The 17,458-nt window shown below is 44.8% G+C and overlaps 1 protein-coding gene and 1 long non-coding RNA gene across 17 annotated transcripts in view; one reads left to right on the top strand and one right to left on the bottom strand.

Moving 5' to 3' along the window:
- Nucleotides 1–17,458, bottom strand: part of LOC105201456 (CUGBP Elav-like family member 4) — a 574,742-nt gene that overhangs the window by 463,391 nt on the left and 93,893 nt on the right. The window lies entirely within an intron of this gene.
- LOC120357520 overlaps nucleotides 1–17,458 on the top strand; it is a 232,954-nt gene that overhangs the window by 128,095 nt on the left and 87,401 nt on the right. Inside the window, exon 2 of the long non-coding RNA XR_005574514.1 lies at nucleotides 15,091–15,212. This is a non-coding gene — a long non-coding RNA (uncharacterized LOC120357520). The remainder of the gene's footprint in view (nucleotides 1–15,090; nucleotides 15,213–17,458) is intronic.

Raw genomic sequence — 17,458 nt, 5'->3', positions numbered from 1 at the left:
CGGTATCAAACGCCGCGAGGTGAAATTACCGTACGCGTCGATAATCGTATCTCTCGGTGAGAAACGTCGAGAGACCTCTCCTTTTTCTTTCGCTTCTTTTTTACGCGCGGTCGTTGCAACTATTGCTAGTGACACGTAAAAAAAAAACGTGAGCAATCAGTAAGCGAATTGGCCAATCACAGTCGAGAAGTAGTAAGGTAAGCAGTAGCAAATCAAACATGTTGATTTTCTTACTGCTTAAGTTTTTTTTCCCATGTGTCCCTAGCCTATTTCTCGTCGCTGCCTCATGGTCCGACGATTTAAAATTCCGTACGAATCGCGGCTCCATTCGTGTTCTTTAAGGCAAAGCTGGCTTCAATCCGAAACGAGTCTTCCCTCCCCCTCCTGCAGCTACCGTGTCGTCGGTTCCTGACAAATACGAACAATTCCGTATGTCGCCGGCGCAACTACACGACAGTACGACAATCTGTTCCGCGACTAACGTATTCCAGACCGTACAGAAACGAGGCTTTTCGACGGAATATGTGCAACGTGCGCGTACAGACCTATCGCCATGTCTACTGCCATGAGGCGGCCATCAAAATTCGAATGAAGAAATACTCTTTTCTTTAAGATCTTTTATCTTTTCTGGCGTATCCACACAATAATAAACACAAATGTACACGAAGAAAAATAATTTTGCTATTTTAACAAAATTGTATTTGTTATTTGCTTGTTGCATATTTGGCTGCGACAAAGTTTAGTTGGCACAAGTAATTTTAGATATTATTCGTTAGTAGAGCAGAATCTGTTTTGTTGCTAAAATAAAAAAAATTTGCTTAGTGTATATTTGTCTTTATAATTAAGAATAATTTGTTGTTAATGCACAATGATATATTCTCAGCAAATAGTTATACATTGGAGCTAAAATACTAAAACCGCTTTTCCATCTCTCTCTGCTGCTTTAAAAATGAATTTGTTACAACAAAACAATTTATGGGTTCAGTGAACTTATGTCTAGCAAAAATCAACTAGTACTCTTAACTAATCTCTTTGCTGTTCACATAAGAATAAAAAGGTTTTACATAAAATCTGCTAAAATTATTTTTCTTCGTGTATATACATTTGCATTTTGCAAAGAGTGCAACCCCGTCGTATCTAATGGATTAATTGATGTTTAAAATCAGAAAAGTCAGAACTTTGCTGTCGAAAAGAACTCGTAATCTAAAATCAGGGTTTCAGTTGAATAAAGTTTTTACATTAGGAAGACGTAGAATCGAATAAAACGCTCTCCGAGAAATGCGCTCATAAAGCCACGAACGCGTTCTCTGACTGCTGCTTTAATTTGCGAAAGATTTATCCCTTCGTATATCCCCGCGTTCTGAATTTAGTTTGTAAAGGAAATAATCCATTTTATGGGAATAAACGAAGACGTAATATATATTCCAGGCGCACGAATGAAACGGCTAAAAGAATTAGCGGCGAAACAGAGCGGCGCGATAAATGCGCGCGAAGAGAGGCTATTTGCGGCTAATACACGTACGTATTACCCTCTGATTATTCCGCGGCGCGAGATAACGACGCTATCGCGGAAACGTGCGCGGAACAAAGAGAAATAATCCGTCTCTGCGGCAATTTCGTAACTCTGCCGGCCGAGCGCCGCAATCGTATCCGTTTGTATCGTGGGCAAAAAGGATTCCGCTTCTCGTGCACGTATATGGGGGTGTATCGACGGCGATTCGTTTCGCTTTAAGCCCCGCTCTCGTCTGATCCCCTCGGGGGCTGAAAATGATCCCCGATAACTGGAACCAGCACGATACGTCGTGAGTAAGCCGAGATGAGGCCGTTTGTGCGAGACTTTAAGGTTCTGCCGCAAGGTTTAAGGCACGACGGAAGATGCATGATGAATCACTTTCCTACATATTCAATCGTACTCGTGCTCGCTGTCAGAACGGTTGACACCTTTCGTTTCGAGGATAACTTTCGTGAATTTATTCTTCTACGAGACAAGAAGTGTAAAGCTTCAGATACAACGAAAAGCAAAGACGACAGCAACAGGAAATAAAGAACAGTAGAATATGTTAAATAAAGAAAACGCAAGATGTACTTTATTCAACGTATTAAACTGTTGCTTATTTCTTATTTCTGATTTCTTATTCCGTTCGTTGTGCCCAGGGCTTAATAATGTTAATTATTAACACATGAAATATATTAAATATTAACCAAAAATTAATATGACATACTTTATTAATATTGCAATTTTACTTCTTACTGCCTTTGATTTCTATTGAAATAAGAAAAACCCATGGAAAAAAGTTACGAAATAAAAAGGCTCAATCATTCTGACGTTAGCTATGACGTCTATGTGAGCTATATAAGTAACTGTACTTATTATAATCTCGCTCACATTTATAAAATATATGGAGAAGTCCTTATTTCTGCACTCATGTGTAAAACGTGGTACCTAAGGCTAAAAAGTTTTTAAACCAGGTCACCCGTAGCCGGTCGGCCTAGTAGATGTTCTACCACTACGCTCTCGGCGGATTTTCGCTACAATTTAGATCAAACCCTTCCACCTATGATGAGTTTGTGGAGCTCTATCAATTTCCAAGGGCATAACCCAATTCCGCTGAAATTTTGATGCAAAACATGATGCAAAATGGGATAATTGGAAGAAATTCGATCAACGTGTATGTTTTGCTTTATTTATATCTGGATCATTAGATTCTTACTCATACGTCAAGCGTAAAGTAACGTGCTAAATTTCAGTATCTAGACGCATTTCAATATTTTGTTATCTTGTAACTATAAATTTGTTAAGAAAATGCTAACTAAATCATTATCCAGACGTATAATAAATTTATAAAAACATCTATACGTCGGGTAATAAAATCTCAAGCATATTTATTTAAGCCGTAGCTCACCCGGCCGCGCTCCGTCGACTTGGAACTTTTCCGAAGTCGTCGTTCTATAATTGAAGCACAAGGACTTGGAAAGAAGGCCGCGGACATCAAAGCCTCTCGAGACTGCCGTCGTCGGAAGGACGGTAATATCTGGCGCCCGACTTTACAGCCGGGGACAGCGTGCCAGGACCACCTTTTAATTATTATCGCCGTAACTCTGGAGCCCTCGTAAAATATTTGTTTCAATCTCCGAGCGGGCGCGCGGCGACGTCGTCGCGGTCGCGCGTTCGCCAGCATCACCGAATGGGCAAGGCCCCGGGTAGATAGAGGTTGACCGAGGTCAACGCGTTAGTATTACGAGATGAACTCGAACGTTACACGAACGCGATGACTTTATGTGTGTTAAACGCAAGCGTTCCCGCTCATCCCGCACGACGAATAACCCCGGGTTAGCGATAAAACCGAAAACGAGGCGTCGAAATTCCGCGGCCCCGTTCGCGCGAATAAATCGACGATGCGTGGATAATGCGTTCACCGGCGTTTCGCGGCACTCGATTTCTCGCGGCTCACCCGCCGGCCGTAAAAGCTAGTATCGGTATAGATATAAAGAGAAACTCGCAGTCTTGTGCACTGCAAATATTCGCAAGAGCGAGACCTAGTTCGGACGTGCAGCGTAGCGAAATAAGTGATATCTACGCTCTTTCATGGTGCCTCTCTCTCGTCGGGGATTAAAAGTTTTAATACCTCACCGCTGGTATCTCCTCGCGATAATCTACATCGAGTGACCGAACAGATTTAATCCAGCGGGAATGGCTCGCGTTTTCAGTCGAGTGCACCAAGTTTTTACTCGGATCTACCTTCCCCTGTGTTTCCTCTTCGTCCCCTACATCTCTTCGTTCTCCTCAGAAAATCGGCACGCGGTCGTGTGTCTAAATTTTCAGGAACGAACAGCAGGCGCTGAGAGATCGTCGAATTGCTCTGTCCTTTTCGCCAACCCATGCGCTCCACGAATGAACATTTTATGCAGATCCATCTAGCATCACGCGAGCCTCGTGAATTTTGGCATAGAGGCACAGAGTCGAGCGAGCAGCCGGGCGAGCACGGGTGGAAGGATGGGTAACCGGTAATTGTAGGTTGGCAGAGATTCAATGTAGGTAAATACGTCGATCCCAGTCGCCGCAAGGGCCAAGCGATACCGGCGTGCACGTAGGCACCGGGCCATGTGCTACCGGTTTCTCTCCCTCCCCCCGCCCTCATCTCCTTCCACGTTCGACTATCAACCCTCTCCTCCCTCCCTCACATTCACTTCCACTCATCTTCTACGCCAGCGCATCCCAACACTATCGACATCGGCGGCAACTGCTACACTTCCGCCCGCCGCCACTCTTCGCTTTTCTTCTTTGGTAAGGGGCCAAGAAACTCCAATCTGTCCGGCAGGTTACTCTTAAGCCCGTTGGGGAGCCAGATGGACCCAGCGCGGGCAAGCTCTCTCTAGCCCAATCCATGGCGCGGATGCTTCTCCCTCGCCATCTTGCTGCCACTTGATATTTCCTTTGGAACCAACACAGGCTCGTCGACACCTAGCCGACTCGAGGGGAGGGAGATTCGTAGAGCGTGCCAAATTTCATCTCGCGGCAAGATACAATAGCTCCGGAACCCTTTCCATGTTGCAAATAAAACGCGACGTGACAGAAACAATCCAAGTTTTTGCCCCGGCAGTGGATTAACATTCAAAGATGTGTACGTGTACAGTCTCTAACTAACCCGTGTGATATACCTCAATAAAACCTCAATAAAACCTCGTACACGATAAAAAAAGAAGACATGATACATAGATCGTAATATAAAAAAATTTACGCGTTGAATTTTCCAATATGAATAGCTTACCTGATATCATATATATTTTATCAAGTATCGGTTTATCCTTCCCGTTAAAACGAAAGATCATCCGAGAAAATTCGAGAAAATCTTTTCCAATCTATCGGCCACTTCTCGTTTCTCTCCCTCTTTCCCTCGATGGGCCGAACCGTGGCATTAAATAAATCAATTGAAAGGGTCGAAGCGCAATCTTGGCTGGACACACGTGGGCGGTGGTGTTTCGGGATAGCGTTATCGTATGCAATTTATAAGCCCTTCTCCCGCATCTCGCACCACCACTGCCACCGTCGTCACAATCGCTACCCCGAGAGATGGAAGTAGCAGCGGCCGCGCCCGCCACCCCATTTCGCGGTCCAGTGACGCTCAGGAATTTGCCAATTGGATTTTCTCCGCCTGCCCGCCGTTTCTGGTGCTCGGGATGTACCGTTAGATGGTGCAGAAGGTAACCAACACGGTTATCATAGCGCCGACGGAAAGTCCGTGAAATCCCATCGGCTTCGGCGAATTCGGTTTTACCGCCTTGGCGATCACTTCCCCTCTCCTCCCCTCCTCCTTCCGTCATTCCTTGGCAGAGACCGCATTTTGCGCGAATCTCAGAAATCCTGCCTGAGGTTTGCACGACGTGTGATCAATATGGAATATAGAGTATTTACGTTCCACATCACAGTACGCCATGACGCGTGAATATTCATTACGTCTGATTAAGATGGAAGAGCGACATGTCGGTGAATTGACGAAATACATGAACGAGAAAATACTTTTGGAGAGGACACGTAATATTGTTATAGCGAACGAAATTTATTAGATACATTAACGCGTATATCGATTCGAAAGAGATCGAAATAACTCTAACAATTTTGCTCTGGCGCTGTATCAAATAAGAAGAACATAGTTAGGTTCCGGTGGGAAGAGAAGGAGACCTTGCGCTCTTCTCTCAGTCTTGGACAATACGATATCTGTAACTCGTAAAATAAAGCAATCCGATGTTTCATCGGAGAATTGACCGTAAAAGTTACATGGCTCCTCTCATGGTCAAACTTTTTATGAGAGGATAAAATTTTTTTTACTATTTTGGCATAACCGCGAAAGCAGGGCTGAAACAAATATTCAGTTACGATAATATCAGAGAGTTGATACTTCAGACGACTCTGCCTTTCTTTTCTCTTCTCATACGCGTACTTGTATTATGCCGAGAACAAATATAAATATTACATATAGAATAAGAATTTATCGTAAACGGAAATAAATGGAAATAAATTTGATCGTTTCATCGTCGACAAGATTCGATTGCTAAAAGCAGTCATTGTTATCGCCTTGCGTCAGTCATCAAATATATTGTCGAGATTGATCCCAATAATTGGCGCGCAATTAGGTAATTGCTAATAGCAATAATGCGACGCCAGTTGGCACGAAAGTATCAAGCGTATTTAAAATATATGCGAGGAGTATTTAATAAAACGCGCCCGGATGATCATTCGTTGTTTCAAAGGAAACAAAAGCTCACCGATCCGTACGTTCCTCGCAAAATAAATGCGAACGAAATTATTATAACGTACGTTGGCCAGCTATAAGATTATAAATGCAACAATGATACTATTTATAGCAGCGCAGAAAAATGTAACGTACATTCGTTCCGCGGCGATCGGGTTTTGTACGTGTATTTTTACAGTTAGAAAATATTATCGTAGCGCGTTCCGCGCGCGCGTATAAATGTTTCCATTATTTTGGGGCAGCCGCGCGCGGCTTCAAGAGCACGAATTTTTGGTGCTCGGCGGAATTCATTCGTGTGGTGCGTCAATTGTACGTCGAGGCTTTTTTTTCCTCGGGTGCGGGAGAAACGAGCGGGCGCGGCGGCGGCGCTCGAAAATCCGAAACCCGCCCGCAGCAGCGCAGTCTGTCTCAATAAAAGCAAACGGGTTTCGAAGGTATTCCGCTTTTTATCAGGAACATCGCATATGCATCGTACGATCAGCGGGGGTTGCGCGCATCTCCGCTATCTCGGGCCAGGAAAAATTGATGGCAGCGAATTACGAGCGGTAGCATCAGCTGAAGATAATCCGCCGCGATAAGACTTAATAATAAATAAATAACCGGGCGCGAAAAAGGGTCACGGGGTGGCGGGTTGGGGCGTTCCTGGAAATATTCACCGATTCGTTACGTCGCTGCGTCACGTCCGCGGTCCGAGGAAACTGCTTCGATTTCGAGTCACACTCAATGATATGTGTACACACGCGCGTGCCACCCACGGTGTACAAAGGCCAGGCACAAGGTAAACCAGACCAGAAGCATCATATCTGTGGTGAGCTCCTCCACGACGGCAACGATATTGCAGACACGCCAAGGATGCAAAATTACTCGAGATGATTTCTTGTGTAATAGAATATCTGCGGATACGCGCTAAGGCGCGGTGACTTCTCCGTCACCTGCGATTTATCGATAAATAATACATTTTTAATGAAAATTCCCTATTCGATTCCATCGTTTCGACGCTATTGTCTTACGGAGTAAAAATCACGTATCCCAAGGCCGCTTCGAATGCAGGTTGCATTTGTGCATGCCGCAGATTCCAGGCTTGTGTAACTAGGTTTATCTAGTTGCATAGAGAGATGCCTGTTAGGGCGCGCATACGGAGATTCGATGCATCGCACGTTCCAGAATTATCGAGAGTACTCAGCAGCTTGGGCGAATTACAGCCTGCTGCAGATACTGGCAGGGATGCCTCGCCCCAGTGTTGGTGACCCAGGACTGAGTCTACCTGATACACAGGGATGATCGGCAAAATCGAACGTGCAATACCTATCCGTCGCGTCGTAGCGACCGTGGTTGCATCGCAAATGTCCACAGACGTTTGCAAGAACATGAGATATCTTGGCGCAACACGGCGCGGCCGATGTCGCAATTTATCGCAATTCCTGCGAGCTTCCATGTTTGTTACACGTACGCTTCTCGAAGTCGTCTTCGTTGCGACGACGCTAAGAGGAGAAGAAGCGAGAGCAAGAGAGAGAGAGAGAGAGAAAGAGAGAGAGAGAGAGAGAGAGAGAGAGAGAGAGAGAGAGACGGGTAGAAGGATGAACGTTTTTGGTACGAAGAAGAACGCCCAGCGCCGTGTGACCGATTCGACCCCGAGCACGGCGCGCTGATGGCCATTGTTTGCCCGCGCCATACATTATTAGCGATAAGCCCGGAGAGCAGCTCGGGGAATAGGAAATGCCGTGGACAAAGAATGGAAGTAAGAGCTTTAAATAATACGATGCCTTTGTAGAAAACCGTGAACCAGCGCGGCTGCGGAGCTGAGTATATTACAGGTATGGGTGCGGGCGGAACCTACCTACATTATCCAGTTCGTAGCTAAAGGCTACTTTCTCAGCATAGTGTGCCTCTATACTGGGGGTGTTGCTAGTTTCTCAAGGGTAGAAAAAGAGCGGCGTGAGCAGAAGGCTGAGAGACGTGGTAGAGCGAGGGCAAGAGAAGGCGCGTCGGGAGTGGTGGCTTCTTCCGCCTTTCAAAATATGAGACCATACTTTACGGATATTTACTGCCTCCGGAACGATTCTTTTTTTTTTCTTTTTTGGTCGAGGTAACCCACACGTCGGGGGGTACGGTTGTATACATTTATGGGAGTAGCACGCTGACCCATAAACATTACTTAGTAGCCGTGCGACATAAAAATTGCCACTCGCGTATCTCAGGTGGTAGTAGTACTCTTAAAAAGTGTCAGCGTGAAAGTAGGCCAAATTACTGCATTTCCGTGTACACGTATCGTAACGCCTTCTCGCGATAAAAGAAGAATAAAATTTTCTCCTAAATATATATGATACCGCAAATGGATTTTGAGTTAGAGAGTAAGATGCAACGAATTGAAATTTATATAAATAATATATGATATTTTCTTATAAATCTTACTAAATATTTTTTTTGTCAATTCTATCAGAATATTTCGAACGCACGTTTATCTGAACTGAGACGGCGGCATCAATTAGAAGTATTGTGAACGCAGTTGAAATGTATATCCATGAGAAACTCATACTAACGCAGAGCAGTGAAAACGAACACTTGACTCAGGTTTAACCGCGACGAAACGGTATCGGATAATGGACGGGACGAAAAGCGAATTCGACGGCTGGTATCGAGTTACGTGAAGATGTACCTCCGTCTTCGTCGTCATTGAAATTGACCGCGATACGCGAGGTTCACGGAGAGAGACAGAGATCGTATCTTCCATCTTCTAAATTTCCTTGATTTCTCGTTTATACTCGCGGCAGCAGCCATTTACTTGTTCCACTTGGCGTTCTCAATTTTGCGCTTAGGGAAACAATTAAACCCAAGGATCTCGCATTACATTTTTCCTCCCGCATCTCTACATGTAGCGTATTAAAACCCCGTAGATGCCCGTTCATGCAGAACAAACAACACGGAGCAACATTCGTGCTCTATTTATTTAAGACTCTTATCCAAGGGGGATGAGTTGCAGCGCAGCGAAACTGGTCTGGTATTTATAGTATTTGGATTATGGAATAATCCCTTGCATAGCGACGGCGAAAAGGGAAGGAAAGCCAGGAATGCACGGTGTTTACCGATATCCTTCACCTCTTTTACCTCTTCGTATTCCTCTCTCTCGCGTTTGCCATCTTTTTTTTTCTCTAAGCGATCTCATTGGTACCGCACGAGGAGCTTCAATCTTTTCTCTTATCTGGATTACTCGTACACAGAGAGTTACAATCCGCTATAAATTCCATCTTTTAAACGCGAAATTCATTCAATTTATTTGCGACCTCAATCATTTTCCCGTGAGATCGACCGAAAAATTCTTAATAAGGATTTATTCGTTTAATCGCGAGCTCTGATAATTTCATTACTCATTGTAACATAAGCGCATTGATATGAATGTACGTATACTGCAAAGTATAGAAAAATAAATCCGCGTTAAAGTTCTAATTTTTGAAACGTTTATTATTGCTCGTAGAAAAGAAATATTTGTATCTGTGAATACATGTGTCGTAATATTTTAAAAATTAATTCTTTACCTTTATCACGAAAGCTAATTATTTACATATTTACAAATAAACAAAAATATTAGCGTACAAAAATAAGTAAGAGAAAAGAAATTAATTTTGTCTTGGACAAAACGTTTCATTAATGTCGTATTATGTAAAAAAAAATTTAATAAAATGTCAAGATTTTATTTTTGCGAAAGAATAAAAACAAGAGCTTAAGTTCATTCTTTTTGATAGATAATACAAGGTTCTATTTTTGATAAAGACTCATTTTTAGAGGGTTTTCTTTTCACATTTTCCGCGGTACGACTACAATGCATCGTCGAAATACAAAACAAAAAGAAAAGAAAAAGAAATCACAGCGCATCTCGTGCAAAAGCTGCGAACAGTCTACCGTCTACAAACATCGTCAGGAAGATTCTTTCATCTGGTCACGGGGGAGACATCGTTCGCGCAGGTATCTCTCACCGTTGCTGTATATTCATACGTATCTTCGACCTAGTCAAACAACGATTCGACCCAGCACAAAGCAGAGCGGGCGTCAGCGTAGCGTGAAAATTTAACCCGCGACTTGGCGGAGATTTGATTTTTTGGCGTCGGTCAAAAGGCAGACGTGCCCTGATATATCCGCGACGTTATTTGATGCACGGCTACCGGTACAATTGGACTGAGGTAAATAAGAAAGCAGCAACGACAAAAGACTTCCTTCTGTGTGGATGTTAGTCGTACCCTTGGGCGTTGTCTGCCGCCGTATCTCCTAAGTTGGTCGGGGAACGCGGAGTAAGGTTGGACGAATCCTAGTAGATAGCACAGCTGTATTAAATAAATAGAGAATCGCCGAGGCTTTCGACGATGTAGGAGGAAAGAACCGTACTCCTTGAAAGTGGAAAAGGTTGAAGTCAAGCTCCCCCCTCCCTCCCCTCTTCTCCCCGAGAGAACGTCGAGAGGAAGCGTCGTGGATGGAGAACAAAAGTCTGCGCGAAGAAATATCAGAAAAGTCGAACTAATATTTGAGATTACCCATCAATGCTTTTATCCGTCGTGTATCTCCGAAGAAAAAAAGATGGGTATAATTTTAAAAATACATTTGTCAGTGTCTGATATGCGCCGATCTTCTTTCCTCCATGCATTAACGCTTCGTGCGGATACGACCGGGCGTAATCTTAAAAAAAATGATCGCCCATATACTAAACCACTGACAGCACGTACAGTTCGCCGAGAAGTTTAAGACCACTTTCAGCGCGTTAAACTTTTACACTCTAATTAGAAATTAATAAAGACTAATAGCTTTATCGTCGGTCTATTAAATCCCGTGGAGGAGGTGCTGGAAGTTAGGCAGTCGCGAAGGTGGTCGGTCGGTACACTCGGCAATAAAAGTTTTTTTCTTCGTGGGATAACGGGGACTTTAACTGCAAGAAGAAAGAAAAAAGAGGAAAGAGAGAAAATTCGTTGAAAGCGAAAGTCGAACTACGTTATTTATCTGATGGCCGACACTTCGAAGATTGTTGCGCGGTGTGTCGACGCAGCGCGCAGACGCTCACCAGACGTTTTCTTTTCATTTCTTATTTCTCCCGTCGAAAAAGGAGAGAAAAGGAGAGGATCGGGACGAAGTGAGAAAGAGTAGCGATAGAACGTCGGAAAGGGGAGAAAAAAAGAAATCAATGAGCGGAAACGTGATACGATGGGCGAAGGGCCAGGATGGGGGACAGGGTCGGCCGTGCTGTAGTTTCTCTATTTCCTTCATTAACTCTGATTCAACAGCAGCGTAACTTTTAATTGGAAGTGGTGGGGGGTCGAGTCGAGGCTCATTTCCCGGCGGACTTCCCCATACTGGAATTCAAGCCAATCCCCAAGCGTCTTGCGAGAGGTCACTTCATTCGTTTCGATATTCTCAGATTTTACTTTCATAGCCGTGCGATATAGCATTTGAATTGCTTCGAATTAGAAACGGTAGCGCCTATCTGTTTTTTTTTTAGAGATTAAAGAGATTAAAATCTATAGAAACGTAGTTTTTCGACAGATAAATGCTTCTTTACTGATGTCACATATGATACGCAAAGGGAAATAGATTATAATTAATGATTGTACAATATTTAGTGATATCCCTAACAATAATCATCACGAATGAATAAATATGAATGCATAAAGCGATGTACAATGGCACATTAATTTCCTATCCATTATAAATATAATAAATGTATAAATTGTATTAATGACGAGAACGGGAGATGCGCTGATTTAATTTAAATAAAATCACCAGAGCGTCATCTTCCAAAACGGAAAATAACGGAAGCGACAGATGCTTTCGAAAGCGTCCGTGCCTCCGTCCTTTACTCATATCCAGATAAAGGCACACGTGACGCTCGTAAGATACTGCCGGAAATAAGAGCGATAAAAAGCAAGGCGAATAGTTACACGCCGGGCGACGAGGTCCTTCGAAACGCGAAAATGACGAGCCTGCGATAAAGGACCGCCATCGCGAACGGTAACGGGAGTAACCCCGTGGAATTTAGTATGATCCCCCGCGCACGGCACATCGCGATACTATCGGTTTCTCGTTACCCAGATCGGTATATTGTTATTTCAGCAGTTCTCGGACAAGGTTCACGGACATTCGATAGCGCGAAGGGGACCGGAGCTCCTGAAGAATTCAACGTAACTGGCCGATAATCGGCCTCGTAACGGCTACCCATTTTCCGCGGCACGTCTCGGGGCACCATCATCGAAACGACCTTATTTCCATGCATCCACGTTGCACCTGCTATTGCACCGTAGCCGTCACCGAACTATATCGTCGTCGAACTTATTCGATGTACGATAATCCTTACGGAAAGCTTTAAACAGCTACCTGCATGCATACTAAAGATACGTCCTTCGCTTCTGGGATCCACCTTGTATTCGCGAGACATTGCATAATTTGTATTCGGTGTAAATATGCTATCCGCGTGGCGATCGACCACCGCGAACCGCGCGGAAACTCCACAGGCGGTGCTTGATAACGTTCCGCGAACGCAGATAAGCAAATGCCAACTTATGGCAGCAGACACTCTACGCGACTTAACAAAATCTCGTATAAACCCGAGATTTTACATGGCAGTTTAACCAAAATAAATTAAGAGAGAAAGACGGAAGAAGAGAGACAGACGACGTGCCTTGCGTCGTCGTAAGAATACGTAAAACCGTGAAATGCTCGAAATGAAGCCGTCCGTATTTTTTGCATACGCTTATATCCGAAGGGCCGCTCTCCCCTCGTAATTGCGTGTCCTCGACAAAAATCTCCTTTCCGATTTGCCTCTTAGTGCTCGCGCATTCCGTCCGCGTACGACGCTTGCAAATCGGCTGCATCGCCGGCGTCACCGGCAGAAAAACGGAGAACTTTCACGGCGAGTCTCGCGGAGCCTCGTACGGCAAAACACCGCGACGACGCCTGCCATTTTGGGCTGGCACGGGAACATAGCAGGGGCCAGGATGACGGAGGGGTGGTGATAGGAAACCCCGGGCAAAAAACAGCGCCTGCAGAGATCCGCGACGCGGCTGTTTAATTCGGGACTTCGCCCGGGGGAGGAAAAAAAAGGGCCGAGGCCGCCGGCTCCTCCTCGCGCCGCTCATGCATTATGAATAATGGAATTTAAATATACGCGAAACAGATCCCCGCTGGGCGAATTCGGCTTAGAGAGGTGGAGTGCAGCCTGGTGCCACGGTGTCGTGTTCGCATTGTTAATTGGCCGGCCGTTTCATTTTCCGTTGCGGCGGCGTAACGTGAGAGACAGCGTAACGGGAAGCGAAACGACACGGCGCGTCGAGCGTGCACAGAGAAGTTGAATTATCGAGGGAGAAAAAGGGCGCGAGGGAGGGGCAGGACGGTCAAACACTGAGAAAGCAGGCAACATCCGCGAACCCGTAAATTAATTAGGGCCAACATAATAGCTGGGAATGGCTGGTAGTGGTGGTTCGTCTTCGTGGTCCAGCTTGCGGTTCCCGAGTGCCCTCGCAGTTCGCGCGGTCATGCCTCGGAAACTACACGATACACCTTGCGTCATCCTTACACGAGGATACCTGTTTGCGATCCCCTGAGGTATTAACGAGCGTATAAGCAGACTCAAAGTACGAACACACTGCTAGTTTCGCGTGCATGTTGCTCGTCGCCGTGCAGACGAGTTAGTACTGTCGACAAAGTAGTCGTAAAGTACGTAAGAGTCTTCCTCTAGTAGCGAGGACTAATCTCCCGGTACATTAATCTATGTATATTTTATGATATACACACCTGTATTTATCGAAAGTTTATGTTTATCTCGAAAATTAACGTTAATTTTCGAGGACGCAAAAGCTGTCGCAAGTTTATTTAATTTTGTTTGTATTTTTTTTTCTTGCTCATTTTTATTTCGAAGTATGCAAATTGAATCTCTTGGTGGCATAACGAGAATTTTCGAAGCTTAAAGGGATCTGCGTTGGCGCGAAGAGAATGGGACTTGTTTTAAACTTTTCTTTCCAACGAACACCGTTTCCTTCATTGTAACGTAAAAATGGTGAGCTTCTGCGGCGCGATTGGTCTCATCTTTCCTCTCGTATCGTTCGTCATTTTGTCCGAGAGCGTGTAGATATTGTACCCGATAGAACGGAGACGGAATCACGCTATACGGTTCCCTCCCAAATGTTCGTTCCTCACGGGCAAAAGTACAAGTAAAAGTAGGAGGGTCCGACTTTATGACCCTACGAGGCACAATAAAGGTTGATGACTACTAAACGTAGAAGAACACGTATACAGTCCGACGTAAAGTTATTTTTCAATTCCGCGGTCCTCCGCCGCAGTCGTTTTGCCTTGACGTGGAAAAGGAAATTTCCCGGGTTCTAGTCGTCCGGTCTTCTTTTCGTTCTACTGACAATACCATATTTTCGACATAGATCGATCTCCTTTTCTCTTTCTCTCTCTCTCTCTCTCTCTCTCTTGAAAATGAAAGCGCGGAAGAGCCGGATCGTGCAACGCACAATGCGAGGCCGCTTTGTACGAGGTACGAGGAGTCCGTCATGCGCCGTAAAACGCCGGAATATGCAATACTACTTTCGCAGCGACGGGGCTTGCACGAAGTAATATCGTGAAACGTAGAACCGTTCTTTTCATACGGATATGCGGGAGAAGTTGCTCGTCCGCCCTCCGGCGCATACACGTCGCGCGAGAGTATCGTGCATCCGAAACTCTGAGATGAAACTCTTCTGTAGTCGATATTCGTCGCGATAAATAGATAAGTCTCGGATAAGGTAGAGACATCGATAATTCCGTTACGAGAATACTCGAGAATAAGATCCAAGTGAAGTGATCACGCTCCATATGGTTTCAGATTAATCTCCAATCGGCTGACGAAGGAGGATCATCCTTTTACCGGTGGAAAATAGGGTGGATTGGCGGAGCAAGAAGGCTAAACAGAGAATAAACAGGAGCTATAGCCGAACGAGGGAGAAGGTAAGTAGATGCCTCGGAGAACGTGAGCGAAAAAAGGAAACGGGTACGAGAGAAAAAGAAACGGACGGAATAGCGGCTCGGGATTCGCATCCCAAGGAAAACCAAGGCTATACCGGGGTCTTGGATTATTCGAGGCACGACGACGATCTTCGAGTCAGCCGACTGTCTGTACCGTGAAAGTGGCACGTATCGATCGCACGGCTGGATTATCTTCCACTTCGATCTACGACGATTACTTCCGCCATCGTATATCCGGGCTTTGCACTAGCGAGGCTATTTAAAAATCTGCGCTCAGTAACTACTTATGATTTTTCCATCAGAAACGATTGTGGAGAGAAAAGAGGGAAAAAAAGAGATAGACAGCCTCTGGCTCGAAATGCTAATTTCGCAATCGAGAATTAAAATGCACTTCTTTGTATCTAAATTTTCGTAGAATTAAAATAAAATTGAATAAAGCAATGAATAAATTGAATAAACTAAAATATAGCTAAATATTTTTTCCTCTATACAAGGTGAATATAATTATCAAATATTTAAGTATGTAGATTGAATTTAAACAGCCTCGGAAGAGAAAAGAATCGGATAAACGAAATGCTTTTGCCTCTATTTTCAAGCACGTGACGAATAAAATCTAGCAAAGCTTTTCGACACAATATGTCGACGCAAATGTGGTCTATTTTGGCTAATGATTATTACCGGGAGTCCCGGGCACGGTGTGTCCGCGGCGCGATAAATTAGAGCGCGAATCGACTTCCACGGCCGTTGTAGAAGGTACTTTGGCAAACGTTATTTCTTCCTGTCTCGAAGGAAGCGCCACTCGAAAACTTGGAAAAGTTCGGCCAGCTGCACGCACCGCGATCTCGGGTCCGTTCTGGCTCGGTGGCGTGCGCAGGACGGTTGTGAGACGAGAGAAAGAGAGAAAGGAGGATAGAGCGCGAGAGGGAAAGAAGAGGGAACATCCGCGTGCGTGGTTGTATATGGCGTTAATGGCGGCGAGCATAAAGCATCCCCGCGCCTGCACGCTCGACCACGGTCGTTTACAGTGCCACTATTTATGTTGATAACTTCGGAATGGAGTCAGATACACGGTACCGAGTGCCGGCGGTTCGGCGGTGGTCCGGCAGCGGTCTGGTAGCACTTGCAAAGTATGGGAGAAGAAGGGGGATGGTGGATTCGCGGATCTTTTTGGTCGTGCAAGGAAGGCGGGTCGGTTAGGGTAGGTAGAGAGGAGACGAGCCGAGTCGAGAACAAGATTCAAGCGGAAAGTTTTGCGAGTTAATGGTGCGGAGGTAATGCCGCGGCCGCAACAGCAACAGCCATCCCCCTGCTTGTGTGTTCGCTCGCTCGCTCACTTCTTCCGTTCTCTCCTCTTCGCGCTAGTTCTCTCTCTCTCTCTCTCTCTCTCTGTCTTTCTTGGAATAGCCGTAGAAAAAAGGAAAAGAAAGAGAGAGAAAGAACGAGACTCCTTTCTCCCCACGAATTCTCTCCTCTCTTTAAGCACACTCTCTCTTCCTGCACCCCCCCCCCTCTCTCTCTCTCTCTCTTTCTCTCTCTATTTTCTTGTCTTCCTCACTTGCATCATCCCTCGTCCATTTCCCTCTGGAGAACGTGCCACGTTCTCACTTCCTCGTTCGTCGCTACTTTTTTTCTTCTTTAGTTGTCTCCTCTCACACCCTCGAGACGGCCCGATCTTTTCCTCGTACAGCTCCTATCACGAACAGTCGCTAACAAGTGCATCGAATGCAAGTTGCCGACAAACTTCTTCCACCGATTTGTGCTTGTTCTCTGTGCATGCGCGGGCATGTATATCTCTATTAGGCGACATCTGCTCTCAGCTTTTTCATAACGAGGTAGCGCGGATTCGCGCTCCGAGAGACTTCACGAAGCACTTCCGATCTCGCTACAGTAGAATGCGTATTGTATTTTCTTGTCTCTCTCATTTACTCTTTTCTATCTTTCGTATCTAGCGTGAATACTCCCATGAGGAATGTAGAAACCAGATTTTGAAACGGCTTCTTCGTATCTAAATTTTCTTAACTATTTGTTCCTCAAAGTCCATTTTGACGTTATAAATTTTTATTTTTTAATGAGAATGTTTTTATGTGGAGAAGAAAAGTACAACTTTTTTCAAAATGCAATTAAATTTATACAAGACTACTAAGATAAAAAAAGATGCAAATAATAATGTTCAACTTACTAACTGCTATATTATTAAGGCCAAGTTAAATTACAGATTTATGATGTTG

Source organism: Solenopsis invicta, chromosome 4 (genome assembly GCF_016802725.1).
Source record: "Solenopsis invicta isolate M01_SB chromosome 4, UNIL_Sinv_3.0, whole genome shotgun sequence".
In the NCBI taxonomy this organism is placed as follows: Eukaryota; Metazoa; Arthropoda; class Insecta; order Hymenoptera; family Formicidae; genus Solenopsis; species Solenopsis invicta.
The sequence above is the reverse complement of the archived record's forward strand: the minus strand, read 5'-3'. Positions and strand labels throughout refer to the sequence as shown.